Source organism: Scyliorhinus canicula, chromosome 18, assembly GCF_902713615.1.
Source record: "Scyliorhinus canicula chromosome 18, sScyCan1.1, whole genome shotgun sequence".
In the NCBI taxonomy this organism is placed as follows: domain Eukaryota; kingdom Metazoa; phylum Chordata; class Chondrichthyes; order Carcharhiniformes; family Scyliorhinidae; genus Scyliorhinus; species Scyliorhinus canicula.
The window spans coordinates 50,785,243-50,802,502 of record NC_052163.1 but is presented as its reverse complement, the minus strand read 5'-3'; the positions used below and the strand labels follow the sequence as shown (position 1 = coordinate 50,802,502).

The window sequence follows — 17,260 nt, the reverse complement described above, 5'->3', positions numbered from 1 at the left end:
AGGAAAGGACTATTTTGTGGGCTGGGTCCGTGAGTGGCGGCCGCCATGTAGCACCACTGCCGTGCGCATTCGTGGCCAGGGACCCGGCAATTCTCTGGGTCATATCGGGATCTAGAGTCGGGTGCTATACGCTGCCGGCGTGCTAGCCCCCAGTAAAACAGGGAATCGGTGGCCGTTTTACACCATTTTTCTGGTGTAAAATGCCACCGATCCCACCGGCGTGGGGACATAGCCTCAGAATTGGAGAATCCAGCCCAAGGTTTATAATTATCATTAAAAGTGATGTGTGCTCATCTGGAGGACAGTCCTAGCAAGTAACTCAGGTGATCAAAACTTTATCACACTTGCCATTGCCTGGCTATCCCTGGATCATATATATTCTCCTCTTCATACTTTTTTCCCCCCTTTACTCTGGAAGTACAAGCTAAACATAAACCTAACAAAGTTATACAATTGTATAACGGGCAGGATTTTGTGGTAGATATAACAGAGAATAATGGCGAAATAACATCACCCACTGTTAAGAGTAAATCAAATAACAATCTCCGGTGAACAGACATGTGTAGCTAAATGTGCAGTTCAATAAGTGGCTATTTACTCTTCTGGAGGTTTTGTTGTAATGCTATCTCACTGAGATATTCAGCACTCAAATACATGGAAGTCACAGTAATTATGTGGATACCCAATAAAAATGATGGAAAAAGTTAGGGGTTGTCCATTCCGGTATAAGTAAAATTTTTAACAGTGTGGTAAATCTTAATCTGTTGATTCCCTTATTTCCTATTTCTTTTACTTTGCCATTATTGTTTTAATCCATGTATATTTAATGGACATATATTTAATTCGAACAGAGGAAATGAGGAACTCAAAATTTGCAAAATAGTACACTGTGCTATGAAGATTTATATTTTTAACAGAAGAATTCAGACTTTCTGGCACCTGAGAGATTTGAGGGATTTGGTTTGATTGGCTGGCCGGTGACCAATGGATTAGTCAAAGATCGTATTCTGCCTGGCAACAGGCCCAAGAAGGAACTCTCCTGGATGTGCAGAGAGAAAGCTGAGTTTCTCTCTATTTCTCTCTCTCCAAAAAAGGTTTCCTGCCTGCTAGTTTCTGAATCTGCAGAGAAGTCTTGAGATCCTTATGAATCTACTGTGAAAACCATTACAGACGGCAAGCAAGACCTCACCCAACTGAAGATTGAAAGGTGGAGTGGACGACAACCAACTGAAACTGAGACTTGTATCTTTTTTACTTTTCGTATTATTCTCCCTTAACACCGCTTTCCCCTCTGTGTTTGTCTGTCTTGTGTGTGTGGGATTAGTGTCTTGTGTTAAATTAGGGGAGTTAGAAATTAGATAATAGTTAACCAGTTGCATTAGCTACCTATTTACTTATAGTTATTGTTATTAATAAAAACAAATTGTGTTTAAATTTATAAACCTGGTGACTATGGTTATTGGGCAACCAAAGACCAAAATACTTCTGGTACTTTCGAAGAATTATTAGTTAATTTCAGTTGTGTAGTGACTCCCAGTCAAGTGGGGCTGCAATTGACCATATACTAGCCCAGGGTGTCATAACAACTACCAAACACTATCAGCACTTGGGCAACACGGTAGCACAGTGGTTAGCACAGTTGCTTCACAGTTCCAGGGTTCCAGATTTGATTCCGGCTTGGGTCACTGTCTGTGCGGAGTCTACATGTCCTCCCCGTGTCTGTGTGGGTTTCCCCAGGTGCTCCGGTTTCCTCCCACAGTCCAAAGATGCGCAGGTTAGGTGGATTTGCCATGCTAAATTGCCCTTAGTGTCCATAAAAGATGGGGTGGGGTTACTAGGTTACGGGGGTAAGGTGGAGATGTGGGCTTGGGTACAGTGCTCTTTCCAAGGGCCGTTGCAGACTCGACGGGCCAAATGGCCTCCTGCACTGGCGCTGAGAGGCAGCAGTGCTAACCATTGTGCCATCATGCTGCTTAATATCTGAACTTTAATCTTGTAGTTAATGTATCCAATTTAATTTGAATTGCGAAACATTGTGTCAACTCATATTTTAATCATACAGTCATGAGCATTACTGAAATATTTTACAATTTGTTTCCAGATCTCCAAGAGCACTATTTTGCATCGGATTGCAGAGTGTGTCTCTTGACTTTGTGTATTATTTTCACTTGTAGAAGAGGCTGTAGCCTTTGTGGCAGGTCTGTAACCCTGGTGTAATTCAATATTTTCCCGAGCATACACTATCAGGATTTGACTGATGTCAAGAATGCAATTTCAAGAGCCATCATCAGGAAAGCACCGCACACAGTAGCTGAAATCTTGCCAATGTGAGTGACGATTGTGCCCTGAAGAGCAGAGAGGTGGCAAGAAATGCACCACCATGATACTTTTAAAAGCACTCAGCATTTGCTCACTGACTCCTCCACTCCAGAGAGTTCCTGTTAATATGCCAAACGATGCCTTGCCAAAGATGGACCCACTATGGATGATTTCTGTTTAGCTGCATAATGGCAGAATGGTTTTGAATGTGTCAGCTACGTTAATGCCTTCTACTCTAAACACACATTGTTCCCTCCGGCATCCCACCCTTTCTGAATGTCATTTTCTTTTGGGACGGTGGTAATGTGAACTGTATAGTTTGTGACAGGTGAACATGGATACATCTCTCGTGTCGAGCTCTATATGTCTTGTGGAAGCAGCAGTTCAACGTCTTTCATTGCACATTTTAAAATGGATAAGTATTATCCACCACCACGTGGATAGTTGAAATGACTATTAAGAGTGCATTTAAGGATCGCTTCTCGGCCTTTTGGCTAAGATCGAGCGTAGATTGAGCCTTTTGGCTCAGATCTGGTATGTCTCCTTTGTAGGGACCATGAATTGGATTCAATTTGAATTGGTTTTTGGAGCAGGCAATGAGTTGGATTAGGGGTTCGCCTCTGACCACACTCTAAGCCCTGGCTTTGTAACTCAGATAAAGTAATAAAAAATTTTTTTTTTAAAGAGTGCATTTAAGGGAAGTTCACTCAGTACATGAGGGAGAAAGGAATGAAAGAATGCACTGATAAATTAGATGAAGTGGGGTGGGAGGAGGCTTCTGCAGAGCATAAACACCACCATGGATAAATTGGGCCAAATGACCTGTTTCTGTAATCTCATTGTAATGCTATAATTGTCCTATCAGTGGTGCGAATGTTTCAAAATAAGGTATCATGGTCATTTGAGACCGAAGGAGATGATTGTCCCAGGCCTAATTAAGGGTTATGGTTATGTGCCATGGCTAACGGCGTGACCAGTGGTTTTTCGGTGGTGATGATGGAAGAGCTGGAACTTCAAGAGGCAATCGCTGCTTCCAGGCAGAGGATCCTTCAAGAAGAGAGCTTGTGTTTCCTCTAAGAACACATGAGGGAATTGAGGCGTACCACCTCATGTCTTCTTTTCCCTAGTCATACTGCTCATTGAAATTGAAAATGGGAAGCTCCTGCAAGTAACTGAGAAGAAAGGGCAAGACTGAGATGTAGAGAAACGAGCAGAGGACCACTTTAGCTAACCATTATTACAATATTTTAAGAGTAGGACAAGCCATATTGCTGATAGAAAAGCTAATATTCATGTGTGTAACATTTCAGATGGGTTTAGCAGTGGCTTGGATGCAGTATGAACCCTATCTAAATGATTAGTCACTAAAGTTCAAATGGCTTGCCCATGTGATGAGGTTTCATATAGTGTACACTGTAACTCTCATCCCACAGTAATTCCATATATTGGAACACTCAACACTCTGGGTGGGATTTAACTAAATGGGAACATAGCCCCATAATGAGTGTGTTTAGATATGTGTTTCCCAGGGCTCGCAACACCAAGAAACACAATGCTATAAAACGGCTAGATAAGGGGCCTCAGCGGGGAGCACATGGTCAAGGCTGCAAATAGCCCCGTTTTATGCACTGAGGAACTCCACTCACCGGAACACCTCAGTGTCGCAGATCCCAATCTCTGGAGCCCTCCAAGTGATCCCAACCCCCCCAAGCCCAAATGAACTATGGGAGGGTCCCTGCATACACTGCACCTCCCAACACCCACACGGGGACCCCTAGCCCAATCGCCACTGTGCAAAAAATGCCAGCAGTGCTCCTTCCAGCTGGCAGTCCCACCTGGGCACCTTGGCATTGCCAGGATGGCACCCAGATGGCAGTGCCAGGGTGCCACCCTTCCCAAAAAGCATGCACCTAAGGGCCTAGTTGTCTCACTTTAATATGCAGATTTGCATAAAAGTGATCCCGCGCACAGTGGGCAGGATTTGCATTGGAACGTGAGGCGTTGCGATCTGTGTAGATCCCAGAAGCGATGTCTCCCGGCTTCTATCGGCCATGCTACATTGTCGCAAGCTGCTTTTCGGGCGCAGCGTGGCCGTTGGATCACGCCCACCGGTACATCAAATTATTTAATTTTATGAATATAAATTTGAATTCAATGTGAAGGTTTTGGCAGCTGTACTATATAGAATTCCAGTTTCTATAGGGGACTGAGGATATTGGTGTCTGAGAAAATCTGCCTTGCATATGAAACACCAACATAAAATATATTTAACATTCACACGGTGTATATCCTCATAACATTGACTCACACTCGAGCGGTACAGTGACAGAGGGTGCGTGCCATGAATATCTAGTGCTGGTGAAGGATTACTAAAGCAGTACTGCTCTCTACTTATGCAGGTTTTAAAGATAGGAGTCTGGACTGCGAACACGTCAACATCGAGATATCCTACTATGCCTCTGGTGGCTCAACTGATAAACAAGCTGTCAAGTAGACAACTGATGCGAACCGATCAGGTAGGGCCGGGTGGATCAATGGTGTGATGAGTTTACTGGTCTCAGTGAAAGCAGCAGTCAAGGTGTTCTCAACAGAACAAAAACTTATCTTTGCATTTTGTCTCCAAACATGGTCGAATGTCCTAACACATTTCACAGGAGCATTATGAAACAATATTCTGCACAAGCCACACGAGGAGAGGTAGCCAGAAGCAGTGTCAAAGAGGTAGGCCAAAGTTTTATGGCTGTTCCTGCTGGTTAGACCTTCTGATCCTGCCAACAACAACCTCCAACCACAGCCCACCCCACCCCCACCAACCGCACCACACCACATGTACCCTGGTGTCAAAAGGCACAAACAATGGGTAAACCCACTGAGAGCAGCAGGACCAGAAAATCCCACCACCGGCCAATGAACATGGGCAGGGGTGATGTCACACGGCTAGGGATTGGAGTTGGTCAAGGTGACTGAAAAAATGGCTTCTGTCTACTTAATATTTCACGGGGAGAATTTTCTGGGATGTCGAACAAACAGAATGAAAAATCTGAGGCAGCGGGGATGCAAGAGAGACACTGGTGAGGTGGACCTAGGTATTGTCAGCAAATATGAGGGACAAGATGTTGTGTTATTGAATGAAGTTGCTGAGGGACATCATGTAGACGAGAAATGTGAGGACTCCAAGGATAGATCATTGGCGGATTCCATCTTAATTATGTAGGAGTGGGAAGGGGGGTTTTGGTTCAGTTTTGGAACCGGGGGGATCTGTACCGTTGGGACGGTCTCCACCTGAACCTATCTGGAACCAGTGTTCTAGCGAAGAGGATAAATAGGGTGGTCAGTAGGACTTAAAACTTCTGAGTTGGGGGGAAGGGAAAGTGAAAGCGACAGGGAGCATGAAGTTAAATGGCAAGATACGCAGGAGGATAACATGTAGGCAGGTGGATTTAAGCTTGAGGCAGACTAGGAATGCAACAAAAAGGAAGGATAACTTTGGACATCTTAGGACTTCCAATATCTGCAATGATAAGAAAGTTAGCATTAAGGCACTTTACCTGAATGCTCATAGCATTTGTAACAAAGTAGACAAACTAATGGCACAGCTCATCGTGAATGATTATGATGTGGTAGGCATCACAGAGGCATGGCTGCAGGGGGTTCAGGACTGGCAGTTAAACATCCAAGGATATACAACCTATCGAAAAGACAGGGAGGTGGGCCGAGGGGGTGGGGTTGCCTTGTTAGTTAAGAACAAAATTAAATCTATGGCACTAAACGACATAGGGTCGGATGATGTGGAGTCTGTGTGGGTAGAATTGAGGAACCACAAAGGCAAAAAAAACCATAATGGGAGTTATGTACAGACCTCCTAACAGTGGTCAGGACCAGGGGCGCAACATGTACCGGGAAATAGAAAAGGCATGTCAGAAAGGCAAGGTCACGGTGATCATGGGGGACTTCAATATGCAGGTGGATTGGGTAAATAGCATAGCCAGTGGATCCAAAGAAAAGGAATTCATGGAATGCTTGCAAGATGGCTTTTTGGAACAGCTTGTCATGGAGCCCACAAGGGAGCAGGCTATTCTGGACCTAGTGCTATGTAATGAACCAGACTTTATAAAAGATCTTAAAGTGAGGGAACGCTTAGGAAGCAGCGATCATAATATGGTTGAGTTCAGTATGCAGTTTGAAAGAGAGAAGGCAAAATCGGATGTAATGGTGTTACAGTTAAATAAAGGTAATTACGAGGGCATGAGAGAGGAACTGGCGAAAATCGACTGGAAGCAGACCCTAGTGGGGAAGACAGTAGAGCAAAAATGGCAGGAGTTTGTATGCATAATTGAGGACACTGTACAGAGGTTCATCCCCAAGAAAAGAAAGATTATCCGGGGAGGGATTAGACAGCCATGGCTGACAAAGGAGGTCAGGAAATGTATCAAAGAAAAAGAGAGATCCTATAAAGTGGCCAAAAGCACTGGGAAATCAGAAGATTGGGAAGGCTACAAAAACAAACAGAGGTTAACAAAGAGACAAATAAGGAAGGAGAGGATCAAATATGAAGGCAGGCTAGCCAGTAATATAAGAAATGATAGTAAAAGTTTCTTTCAATATATAAGAAACAAACGACAGGCCAAAGTAGACATTGGGCCAATTCAAACTGATTCTGGAAGGCTAGTGATGGGAGACGAGGAAATGGCTGGAGAACTTAATAAGAACTTTGCGTCTATCTTCACAGTGGAAGACATGAGTAATATCCCAAAAATTATAAAGGGTCAGGGGGCCGAGTTGAGTATGGTTGCCATTACAAAAGAGATGGTGCTAAAAAAGCTAAAAGGTCTTAAAATTGACAAATCTCCTGGCCCCGATGGGCTACATCCTAGAGTTCTGAGGGAGGTGGCTGAAGAAATAGCGGAAGCGTTGGTTGAGATCTTTCAAAAATCACTGGAGTCAGGGAAAGTCCCGGACGATTGGAAGATCGCTGTTGTAACCCCCTTGTTCAAGAAAGGATCAAGACAAAAGATGGAAAATTATAGGCCAATTAGCCTAACCTCGGTTGTTGGTAAAATTCTAGAATCGATCGTTAAGGATGAGATTTCTAATTTCTTGGAAGAGCAGGGTCGGATTAGAACAAGTCAACATGGATTTAGTAAGGGGAGGTCGTGCCTGACGAACCTGTTAGAATTCTTTGAGGAGGTGACAAGTAGGTTAGACCAGGGAAACCCAGTGGATGTGGTCTATCTGGATTTCCAAAAGGCCTTTGATAAGGTGCCACACAGGAGGCTGCTGAGTAAGGTGAGGGCCCATGGTGTTCGAGGTGAGCTACTGGCATGGGTTGAGGATTGGCTGTCTGACAGAAGGCAGAGAGTTGGGATAAAAGGTTCTTTTTCGGAATGGCAGCCGGTGACCAGCGGTGTCCCACAGGGTTCAGTGTTGGGGCCGCAGCTGTTCACCATATATATTAATGATCTGGATGAAGGGACTGGGGGCATTCTAGCGAAGTTTGCCGATGATACGAAGTTAGGTGGTCAGGCAGGTTGTGCTGAGGAAGTGGGGAGGCTGCAGAAGGATCTAGACAGTTTGGGAGAGTGGTGCAGGAAATGGCTGATGCAATTCAACGTGAGAAAATGTGAGGTCTTGCACTTTGGAAAAAAGAATCCAAGCATAGACTACTTTCTAAACGGTGAGAAAATTCATAATGCCAAAGTACAAAGGGATCTGGGAGTGCTAGTCGAGGATTCCCTAAAGGTAAACATGCAGGTTGAATCCGTGATTAAGAAAGCGAATGCAATGTTGTCATTTATCTCAAGAGGGTTGGAATATAAAGGCAGTGATGTGCTACTGAGCCTTTATAAGGCTCTGGTTAGGCCCCATTTGGAGTACTGTGTCCAGTTTTGGGCCCCACATCTCAGGAAGGACATACTGGCACTGGAGCGTGTCCAGCGGAGATTCACACGGATGATCCCTGGAATGGCGGGTCTAACATATGAGGAACGGCTGAGGATCCTGGGATTGTATTCATTGGAGTTAAGAAGGTTAAGGGGAGATCTAATAGAAACTTACAAGATAATACATGGCTTAGAAAGGGTGGACGCGAAGAAACTGTTTCCGTTAGGCGAGGAGACGAGGACCCGTGGGCACAGCCTTAGAATTAGAGGGGGTAAATTCAGAACAGAAATGCGGAGACATTTCTTCAGCCAGAGAGTGGTGGGCCTGTGGAACTCAATGCCGCGGAGTGCAGTGGAGGCCGGGACGCTAAATGGCTTCAAGGCAGAGATAGATAAATTCTTGATCTCGCGAGGAATTAAGGGCTATGGGGAGAATGCTGGTAGGTGGAGTTGAAATGCCCATCAGCCATGATTGAATGGCGGAGTGGACTCGATGGGCCGAATGGCCTTACTTCCACTCCTATGTCTTATGGCCTTATGGTCTTAAGGGAACATGGCTACTCTACAGCCTCTTAATACTCCTTGTAGTGTTAACGGCTGGATTTAGGACTTCCAACCCACACTTAGGAGGAAGACCTGTTTTAGAGAGCTTCCAGTCAACCGTATTGGTTGGACAGTCCCTTGATTCAAAGTGCCGGGGTCCTGGACAAGGTAAGTTCAGGTGGTCTTGTGGCAGGGTGGGGAGGTGATGCCTGGGGAGGTCAGGTGGAAGGTGTCTTGTTGGAGAGACCATGAGGATAGGAGATAGCATGTGTCGGGTGGAAATATTGGGAGAAGGGGGCAACCGGTGTGGAAAGGGGGCAATTTTGAGAGGCGCCTCCACTTTTCTGCCTAAGCAGGGGAATGTTCTGGGTTTGGCTGTTGTTTCTGAACTCCTCCCGCCAGCCTAAAGATTGAAGCCAGGCAGGAAACGGCCCTTATGTGGTCAGTAATTGCCCACGTAAGAGCCTCAATTGGGGCAAGGATGGACGAACAGTAAAATTACGCTCATGTCGTTCCTCTGTCCCCATTATCAGCTCCTTCACTTTAGGATGGGTGGCAAAGGAATCTTCTTTGAAGAGCAATGTTAGCACACGGGTCTTTGATAACCTTCAGACTTCCCGAAAACTAATGGCGCGTATTCATTTTAATACACTGCAGTTATCATCAGTTGTTGATCAGTGAGTTGAGTATCTCCAATTCACAGATTTATAGCCGCTATCATTGTGTGAAAGTAGCTACAAAATGAAAGCTGGTACTGTGAGATATTTGAAGGTCACCATCTTTTGGGTCAAACCTAATTTATGTATCAAGTATGTCATCCCTTTAAAGTTTAATTTGTTTAATCCAGTCCACATTTGATATTTGTCGGATTTGCATGAAAGTTAAAGCTATCTCTGCCTTTTGTCTGGTTTGATATTTTTTCAGAATTTTTGTAACTTCTGAATTGATCAAAAGCAAGCCTCCCGCTGCTGATCATAACACTTTGCTTTGATCATTTGGAGGAATAGTGCACTCATGACAGTGAGGGGTTGGTGGGGGTAGGTGGGGTGACACAATTCTTTTTGTGTCTATTGGGGTTTTCAATTTTCTTTTACCAACAGTTTGCATCAAACAAATAAATGCAGGAAGCTAGCTCTAGGTTGTCAATGTACAACAGTACAGCACAAAACATTAGGCATTACAGAATGGGGAACAAATAAGACTGGAAGAATTAGGGACAAAATCCCCATCATGTTCCTTTCACGGCTAAATGACCTGTCTGCACCCAAACAGGATACAGGCAACATTATTGACCTGAACCTCACCCATCGCCACAAAACAGAACGACAGAAGAAGAAAACAACAACCTGAGAACTCCAGTGCTGAGGGGAATCGATTCACTCTGAGCACAATTTTAAACTCTCCTCTAGATCCAGGCTGGAATAAGCAGCTATCCTACACCTTTGAAATGACAAAATGACCAAACCAAAGACAAAGAGAGGACCGGGCACAACAAAACCTGAATACTCAGCCTAGGGTCTCCCAAGAACAAGGGCCAAGAATAAAAGAACTTCCACAATCTCAACTTCCAGCCCCAGATCATAATGCAGGACATCACACCCAACATACTTACTTCCAGACAAAACAGATCATCTGGCACCGCCCCCCCCCCCCCCATCCCCTTCCCAGCATGCAGTAATTCGGGACTCACCCGCCCAAAACCAGGACAACATGAGAAAAGAAGGGATGAGGTCACCAAAGGCGATGTAGATCATTATCTACGTCTCTCTGACATCAAGGCTCACCAGACAACACTACAACAGCCAGCCTTCACAGGCACCAGTACTAAGACAGAAGTAGAAGCAACGTCCCCAAAATCTCTCAAAGTCAGAGGAAAAGTGACAAAGATAAAGTAGAACTGTCAGAAAGAATACCTTGGACCCCCAAACCACCTCCTAGATATTACGACTACACGAGAATCGTCCAACCAACTGCCAAGTGGGCCCCTCACAACTCGAATGGAATAAGGATAAATACTTCATAATAAGGATAAATAAAGAACATCTTCAGACTCTGCCCCAATTTTCATCTCTCTCCCAATGTGGACCTACCTACACTGGACTCCCCCACGACACCCCTGAGGTGTCCTTGCCCAAGGAGCAACAGGATACTGACCATGATTCCGAGCCTGACCATGATGTCGAGCCTGGCCTAGCCCAACACAGCCATGAAGAAAGGTCAGAGAACTGGCTCCAAGGACTCCCATGACACCTGGATCTTTACATCCCTCTGAAATTAAGCCAGTTTTGTCCCGAGCAGACACAACACTTCTCCTCTCCCATCAAACCATCCAACACCTACACGAACAACAGGCCCAAAACCCCTCACCCCACCATGAGAAGAGAAAAAAGAAACCCTCTTGGGAGGGACCACTCCACCAAACACATCACCTACGATCAGATGAAGGATATTCAAACTGGCCTCACTCACAAGAGTTCTGACAGGAATTTAAAAAAGTCAAAGAGGGAGACTCACATCAGGAGAAATTACCAATTCTCCCCAAAAGGGAAGTCCACAAACCCCAGTCCTCTGCAGGATAATACATGGTCTGCCTGGGCCTGAAGAAGAAAAAGATGCAGCAAAAAATAACAAAACCTCTGACTATCGGGCACCTTCCTCGAATCTTGTGGGTCAGAACTAACCTTACCAACCATACCCTCCAACCCTCCCCCCACTCTGGCTCTGCTCATCCTCCCTGCAAGGATATACTAGGATAAAGAAACTGTGCACAAATCCCAAACTCAATATTCAGCATAACACGATAAAACCTTATTAAATCAGGACAACCCATGGTGCAGGACATCAGACCCAACATACTTACTTCCCTGCAAACAGATAAATTGACAACATTAACAGACAGCAACATGATTATCAGGGAGTAAAGTCCAGGATAACAATTGAGGAATGAGGCAGTCATCAGGGTAAAGACCACTCCACCATCACATGAATAAAGTAAACATCTGGGATAAAGCAGGACCTTAAATGGAGAGCACTCGTCAGGATCTTCCAAGGATTCCACGAATTGGAACACGAACCTCATTACTTCCAACATGCCGACTCAACCAAGCCCAAGTGGTAAACTGACGAGGTTCCAGGAGGAGGAGAACGGCCCAGTCAGCTCAGGCAATCCCAACACCTCTCGACCGACAAAAGGAAGAGGACAACATAGAATCAGAGGTTGGAAGGCGAACCCAACCTCAGGCCTTGGCGACAGGATTATATGTACCCCATAGAATCTGAGCTACCTGGCCTCCATATCAAGATTCACAAAACATGGCAGCCAGCTCTCGAACTCGGATAGAAACATCTCTACCACCTCACTGGAGATACCAGGCAGGGCGTGGTTCCTCATCAGTTCACTTTCATCCTCACCCGAATGCCTTAGGTTGGATGACAGGCCATGTAACAGGAACTCAACCGTGCGGAGGCAAGCTTCCAACAGGGACAGTGCTGCAAAATCTTCCTCGTGCACCCCCACCGCCTCCATAATGACACCTTGCAACTCTTGAAATTGGGCTTTAATGTACTGCACCACAGAACCAAGACTATCAGATGGATCACCTTCATCGCCAGTAGCCGTCATCCATCAATGGATATATCGTCAAGACCGGAAACATCCCAAACTTATCACCTCCAACTCCCTCCAGCCATCACGAATCGATGAGGATTAAAGCATATTGTCTCGACTCAAAACTGCTGAAATATTGACCAACAAGTCTCGGCACAGAGTAAAAGCCATGTAAACTGAAAAAAAGACATAAAAGGTGTGCACAAGGATAAGAATAAATCCTTGGGATAAATCCTTGAAAGATAAGCAGAACCGGAGTTTGTGAGAATGCTTCCACCCCAGCGCTCACGTCACGTGGAGTCATGATTTTGATCCCAAGGAAGGGTGAGTTCAGGGAAGGTGGAAAGTAAATATTTTTGAAATCACAAACCTGAACCATAATCCAACTCCGTCCCACTTACATTTCCGTTTTCAACAATGATGGTTTGGGTGGCAGGCAAACAATCCACTCTCAGAAGATGGGCCAGTCAGTAAAATTGTGCATCTAATTTAATAGGACGTTTATTTTTAACCTATGGAAGCAAGGTAATATGGAGGTAACAGGAAATAGAAATGGCTGGATCGGTGAGGTAATTTAGATCAATGTTGTAAGTCAGAAGTTGCTGTAATGTTTCCTTTGGCTCAACAAACAAATCTGAACGTCCCCGGAAATGCCCAATCTCCACTCTCCCCATCAGATCTCTCACTCCGCTCACCCAATCTTCCACTTCCCCACTGAATCACTCACACACCCACCCTATCACACACTCCCCCTTCCTATCTCCCTCTCCCACTCTACCCAATCTCACACTCTCTTCCCAACCGATCTCCATCATCCCTCCCCCTCACCAGATCTACCACTCCCTCAATTTTCGACTGCTTCGATCCCGCATTCCCATTCATTTCATCCCCTGGAGCTCCAGCTCCCCTATACCCACCTCTCCTAATCTCCAACTCCCTCACATTTAGCGGTTTGATGTTTGGAATTCCTCCTTACCACATGATCTCCACCCCATTTCCCTCTCCCCCTCACCCCATCCCCAAATCTATTTATGACCCCATGTCAATTTTGCAGCCAATGCAAAACTCACACATCCAACCTGTCCCTGAATCATGGCTTTTGAAGAATATCACTGCTGCCTTTTGCGCAGCAGCTATTTTGGTGGCCTTTCTTACATCCCCGATATAGCACACATTTAGGGCTGGTGTCAGGTATAGTGTACAGTTTCCAAAGCTACTATAAGTCCAAATGTGGTCTTCTAAAGAAGAACACTTTTAAGGAAGTTTGAATGACTAATCCTGGTGTGCTTTAAGAACTTACTTATTTTTCTAAACCATCTTCATTTATTCTCTTTTTTTTCTCTTCAGTAACAAAAAGATCAAAAAAACAAGCTCTGGGTAATTACAATGTAGATTCTATTCAATATTTTTTCCCTAAAGGCAGCAAATTAATCTCGCACACAGTGCTAATAACTTTGAAGAGCAGATTTTAATCTATAATTCAAATTATTCTGTTCCAAATGTGTCGAACAGGCTCCATTTCAGCTGCTGATTTCTCAGTTCCTGTTTTACACGCACTATTCGCAGATACGAACTGTTCATGTCATACAACACCTCTGAGATGGGCATAATTCTAAAATAAGGAACAACTTAAACAGGTCTGTCAAAAACTACAGACCCCAAGAGGCAGCACGGTGGTGCAGTAGTTAGCACTGCTGCTTCACGGCACCAAGGACCCGGGTTCGATCTGCTGTCCATTTGGAGTTTTCACATGTCCCCTCTGTCTGCGCAGGTCTCACCCCCACAAACCAAAGATGTGCAGGGTAGGCGGATTGGCCACCCTAAATCGCCCCTTAATTGGAAAAATTAAAAACAAAACTACAGCAACCTGAACCGAGGAAGCTGCCAGTCTCTAGCTATCCCCCCCCCCCCCCCCCCCCCCGCACTTCTTGCTGGGGAATTACCCACTCTCCCATTGCTCTTACCATGTATATTTTTTACAGTATGAATCCAGTCAATCTAAGTGTAACAAGACTATCTGAGCATCACATGCCCGATCTTCACTGGGACACATAAAGCTGTAAGGACAAGAAGCGCTGGCCTATTTCCCTTTTGTTTTTCCCCTTCACCTCTGAACTGACCAGCTTAAGTAAACTGCAATGCTCTCAATAACATTGCCTGTTTGTCATCAGACGATTCAGGACAGACTCAGGGTTAAACTGGGAACCTCCTTGACCTGTTTGCCTTTGCCTTAACCACCTGAGTACTGTCACTTTCTTTGCCTTGATAGAACAAGGCAAATAAGCAACAGCTACATGTGGCCGGCAGTGAACAGATGGTGTGGTAGAGACGATCTGATTCCTCATGACGATGGCTAGGCACAAACTCTGACACTCGATAATTCAGCAGGAATAATTGCAGGTGGCTCAAACTCATGATATTCAGGGCGGCATGTGACGCAGTAGATAGCACTGGGACTGTGGCGCTGAGGACCCGGGTTCGAATCCCGGCCCTGGGTCACTGTCCGTGTGGAGTTTGCACATTCTCCCCATGTCTGCATGGGTTTCACCCCCACAACCCAAAAGATGGGCAGTTAGGTGGATTGGCCACGCTAAATTGCCCCTTATTTGGAAAAGAAAAATAATTGGGTACTCTAAATTTATTTTTAAATAACTCATGATAGTCCCATCAGACTAAGGTAAGGGAAAGAAAGAAGATGATGATCATGTTCTTGTGACACCTACGTTCAATCCATGTATCAAGTTGTGGTTTGAATTACTTTTCACCTGCTTTTGGTTCCATGGTTTGAATATTTCACGGTTTCAATATTTTGCTATCCTTTCAGATTTATATAGTTCATAGAAGATGATAGAATCCCTACAGTGCAGAAGGAGGCCATTCGACCCATCGAGTCTGCACCGACCATTTGTGGAAGACCTAACTACACAGACCCAATCCCCGTCCTACCCCTGTAACCCCGCCTAACCTTTAGATATTTAGAGGCAATTTAGCATGGCCAATCCACCTAACCTGAACATCTTTGGACACCTGTGAATAATCAAATTTGGCACCTCCCGAAGCCAAATTGAAAACCGAAACCAATTACAATTCTGGTCTTCAGTTCAAACTCGCTTTCTAATCACAGTTCATCTCTTTTCACTGTTAGAAAAGTCATACAATGTGCTAATAGTACAAACATTACCACAGACATTTGAAAAGTTTTCTTTCCCCGCCCCAATAAAATCTGTTTCTGACGCAAACTTATTTATCCAATTACCTAATTTCAGTACACTGCAATTATGAGATTATTGACATCCAAAAGCAAAGTGGGTCAGAGAACCGAGTATGCATTTTGATTGGATGGCAGATTGACCAGTATAGTCAAACACTTTAACTTAAGGGCAAGGTGACGCAGTATGGCTAACAGACTAATTTTAGTCTCTGCAAGCTGGGCACACACCTTGATGAGCAAAAAGAAATTAACATTGTCTTCTGTCACTGACATCTGTCAAGTGAACTGAAGTCACGAATGAATATGATATGCGGTAAACAATAGAAGACTGTAAAGATGGAATTCACTTCACTCGTATTTAGCTTCTCAATTGATAGGTCATTCTGAAAATTTATGTGAGGAGTAACAAGAGTCCAAAGTAATTTCTATTGTGTCTTCCCCAGGAAGTAGAATTAACCATACTTACCTGGAATGTCAGACACAGAGAATTAAGCTCAAGAACACAAGAATTAGAAGCAGGAATGGTTAATTTGTTCCCTTGCGCCCACTCTGCCATTCAACATGGCCATGGCTGATCTGACTCTGGCCTCTACTCCATTTCCTTCTCTGCCTCCAGCTCCTCCCCCCCCCCCCCCCCCCCCCCCCCCCCCCCCCCCCCCTCCCTCCGTGCCCCAAAACCCTTGGCTCCTTTGTTGACCTAAAATGTAACTAAGCCTTGAATATATTTAATGACCATGTCACAACTTCTGTATTTTTAATTAATTTGTACAGCATGTGGGCTTCGCTGGCATTTGTTGCCCATCTCTAATTGCTCTTGAGAAAGTGGTGGTGAGCTGCCTTCTTGAACCGCTGAAGTCCATGTGGGGTAGGTACATCCACAATGCTGTTTGGAAGAGTGTCCCAGGTTTTTGACCCAGCGACGGAGAAGGAATGGTGATATATTTCCAAGTCACAATGGTGAGTGTCTTGGAGTGGAACGTCCAGGTGGTGGAGTTCTCATGTATCTGCTGCCCTTGTCCTTCTAGATTGAAGGGGTCCTGGGTTTGGAAGGTGATCTCTGGGGAAGAGAGTTCCTTAGACTAACAACCCTCTGAGAGAAAGAATCTCCTCAGCTCAATATTAAATGAGATATCCCTTATTTTTTAATTGTCCCCCCTAGTTCTCTTCTCTCCCATAAGGTGAACATCTTTTCAGCATCCATCCTGTTAAGTCCCCTCAGAATCTTATGTGTTTTGATTAGAGCACTTTTCTAAACTCCAATGGTTATAGGCCCAATCTGTCTAACCTCTCCTCATAAGGCAATGCCAACATCCCAGGAATCAGCTGAATGAATTGCTCCATGACAGTGTTTATGTTCCACTCAAGCCTCCTCCCATCCTTCTGTATCCAACATATGGCAATACAGTTTGTACGCTTCTGTATTTATAAGTAATGATTCGTCAAACACATCATTGTGCAAATAATTCCTCTTTAAAAGAATATGATGGTACACAGCAATCATCTTATTCACTTGTAGCCAAGATAAAAGTACTTTGGAATAGGATACACTTTTGAATGCCTTCCCGGTACAGGAGTTTGCAGCACTTTTGCCAATGACTCCAGTGCATGACAATACCAAAGTTAAAATAAAGCTTTAAAAAAAAATTTGGATTAACTTATGGAGTAATATATAAAGCAAAAGCCCTTTGTACAGAAATATAA

General features: G+C 44.6%; 1 protein-coding gene and 1 long non-coding RNA gene across 10 annotated transcripts in view; one reads left to right on the top strand and one right to left on the bottom strand.

The window, feature by feature from the left end:
• Positions 1-17,260, bottom strand: part of LOC119953745 (protein shisa-6-like) — a 687,534-nt gene that overhangs the window by 265,795 nt on the left and 404,479 nt on the right. The gene's annotated exons all lie outside the window — the stretch shown is intronic.
• On the top strand, positions 1,909-16,387 carry LOC119953749. Its single transcript, XR_005458090.1, has 3 exons — positions 1,909-2,327; positions 4,719-4,835; positions 16,331-16,387. It is a non-coding gene; the product is annotated as an uncharacterized LOC119953749 (long non-coding RNA).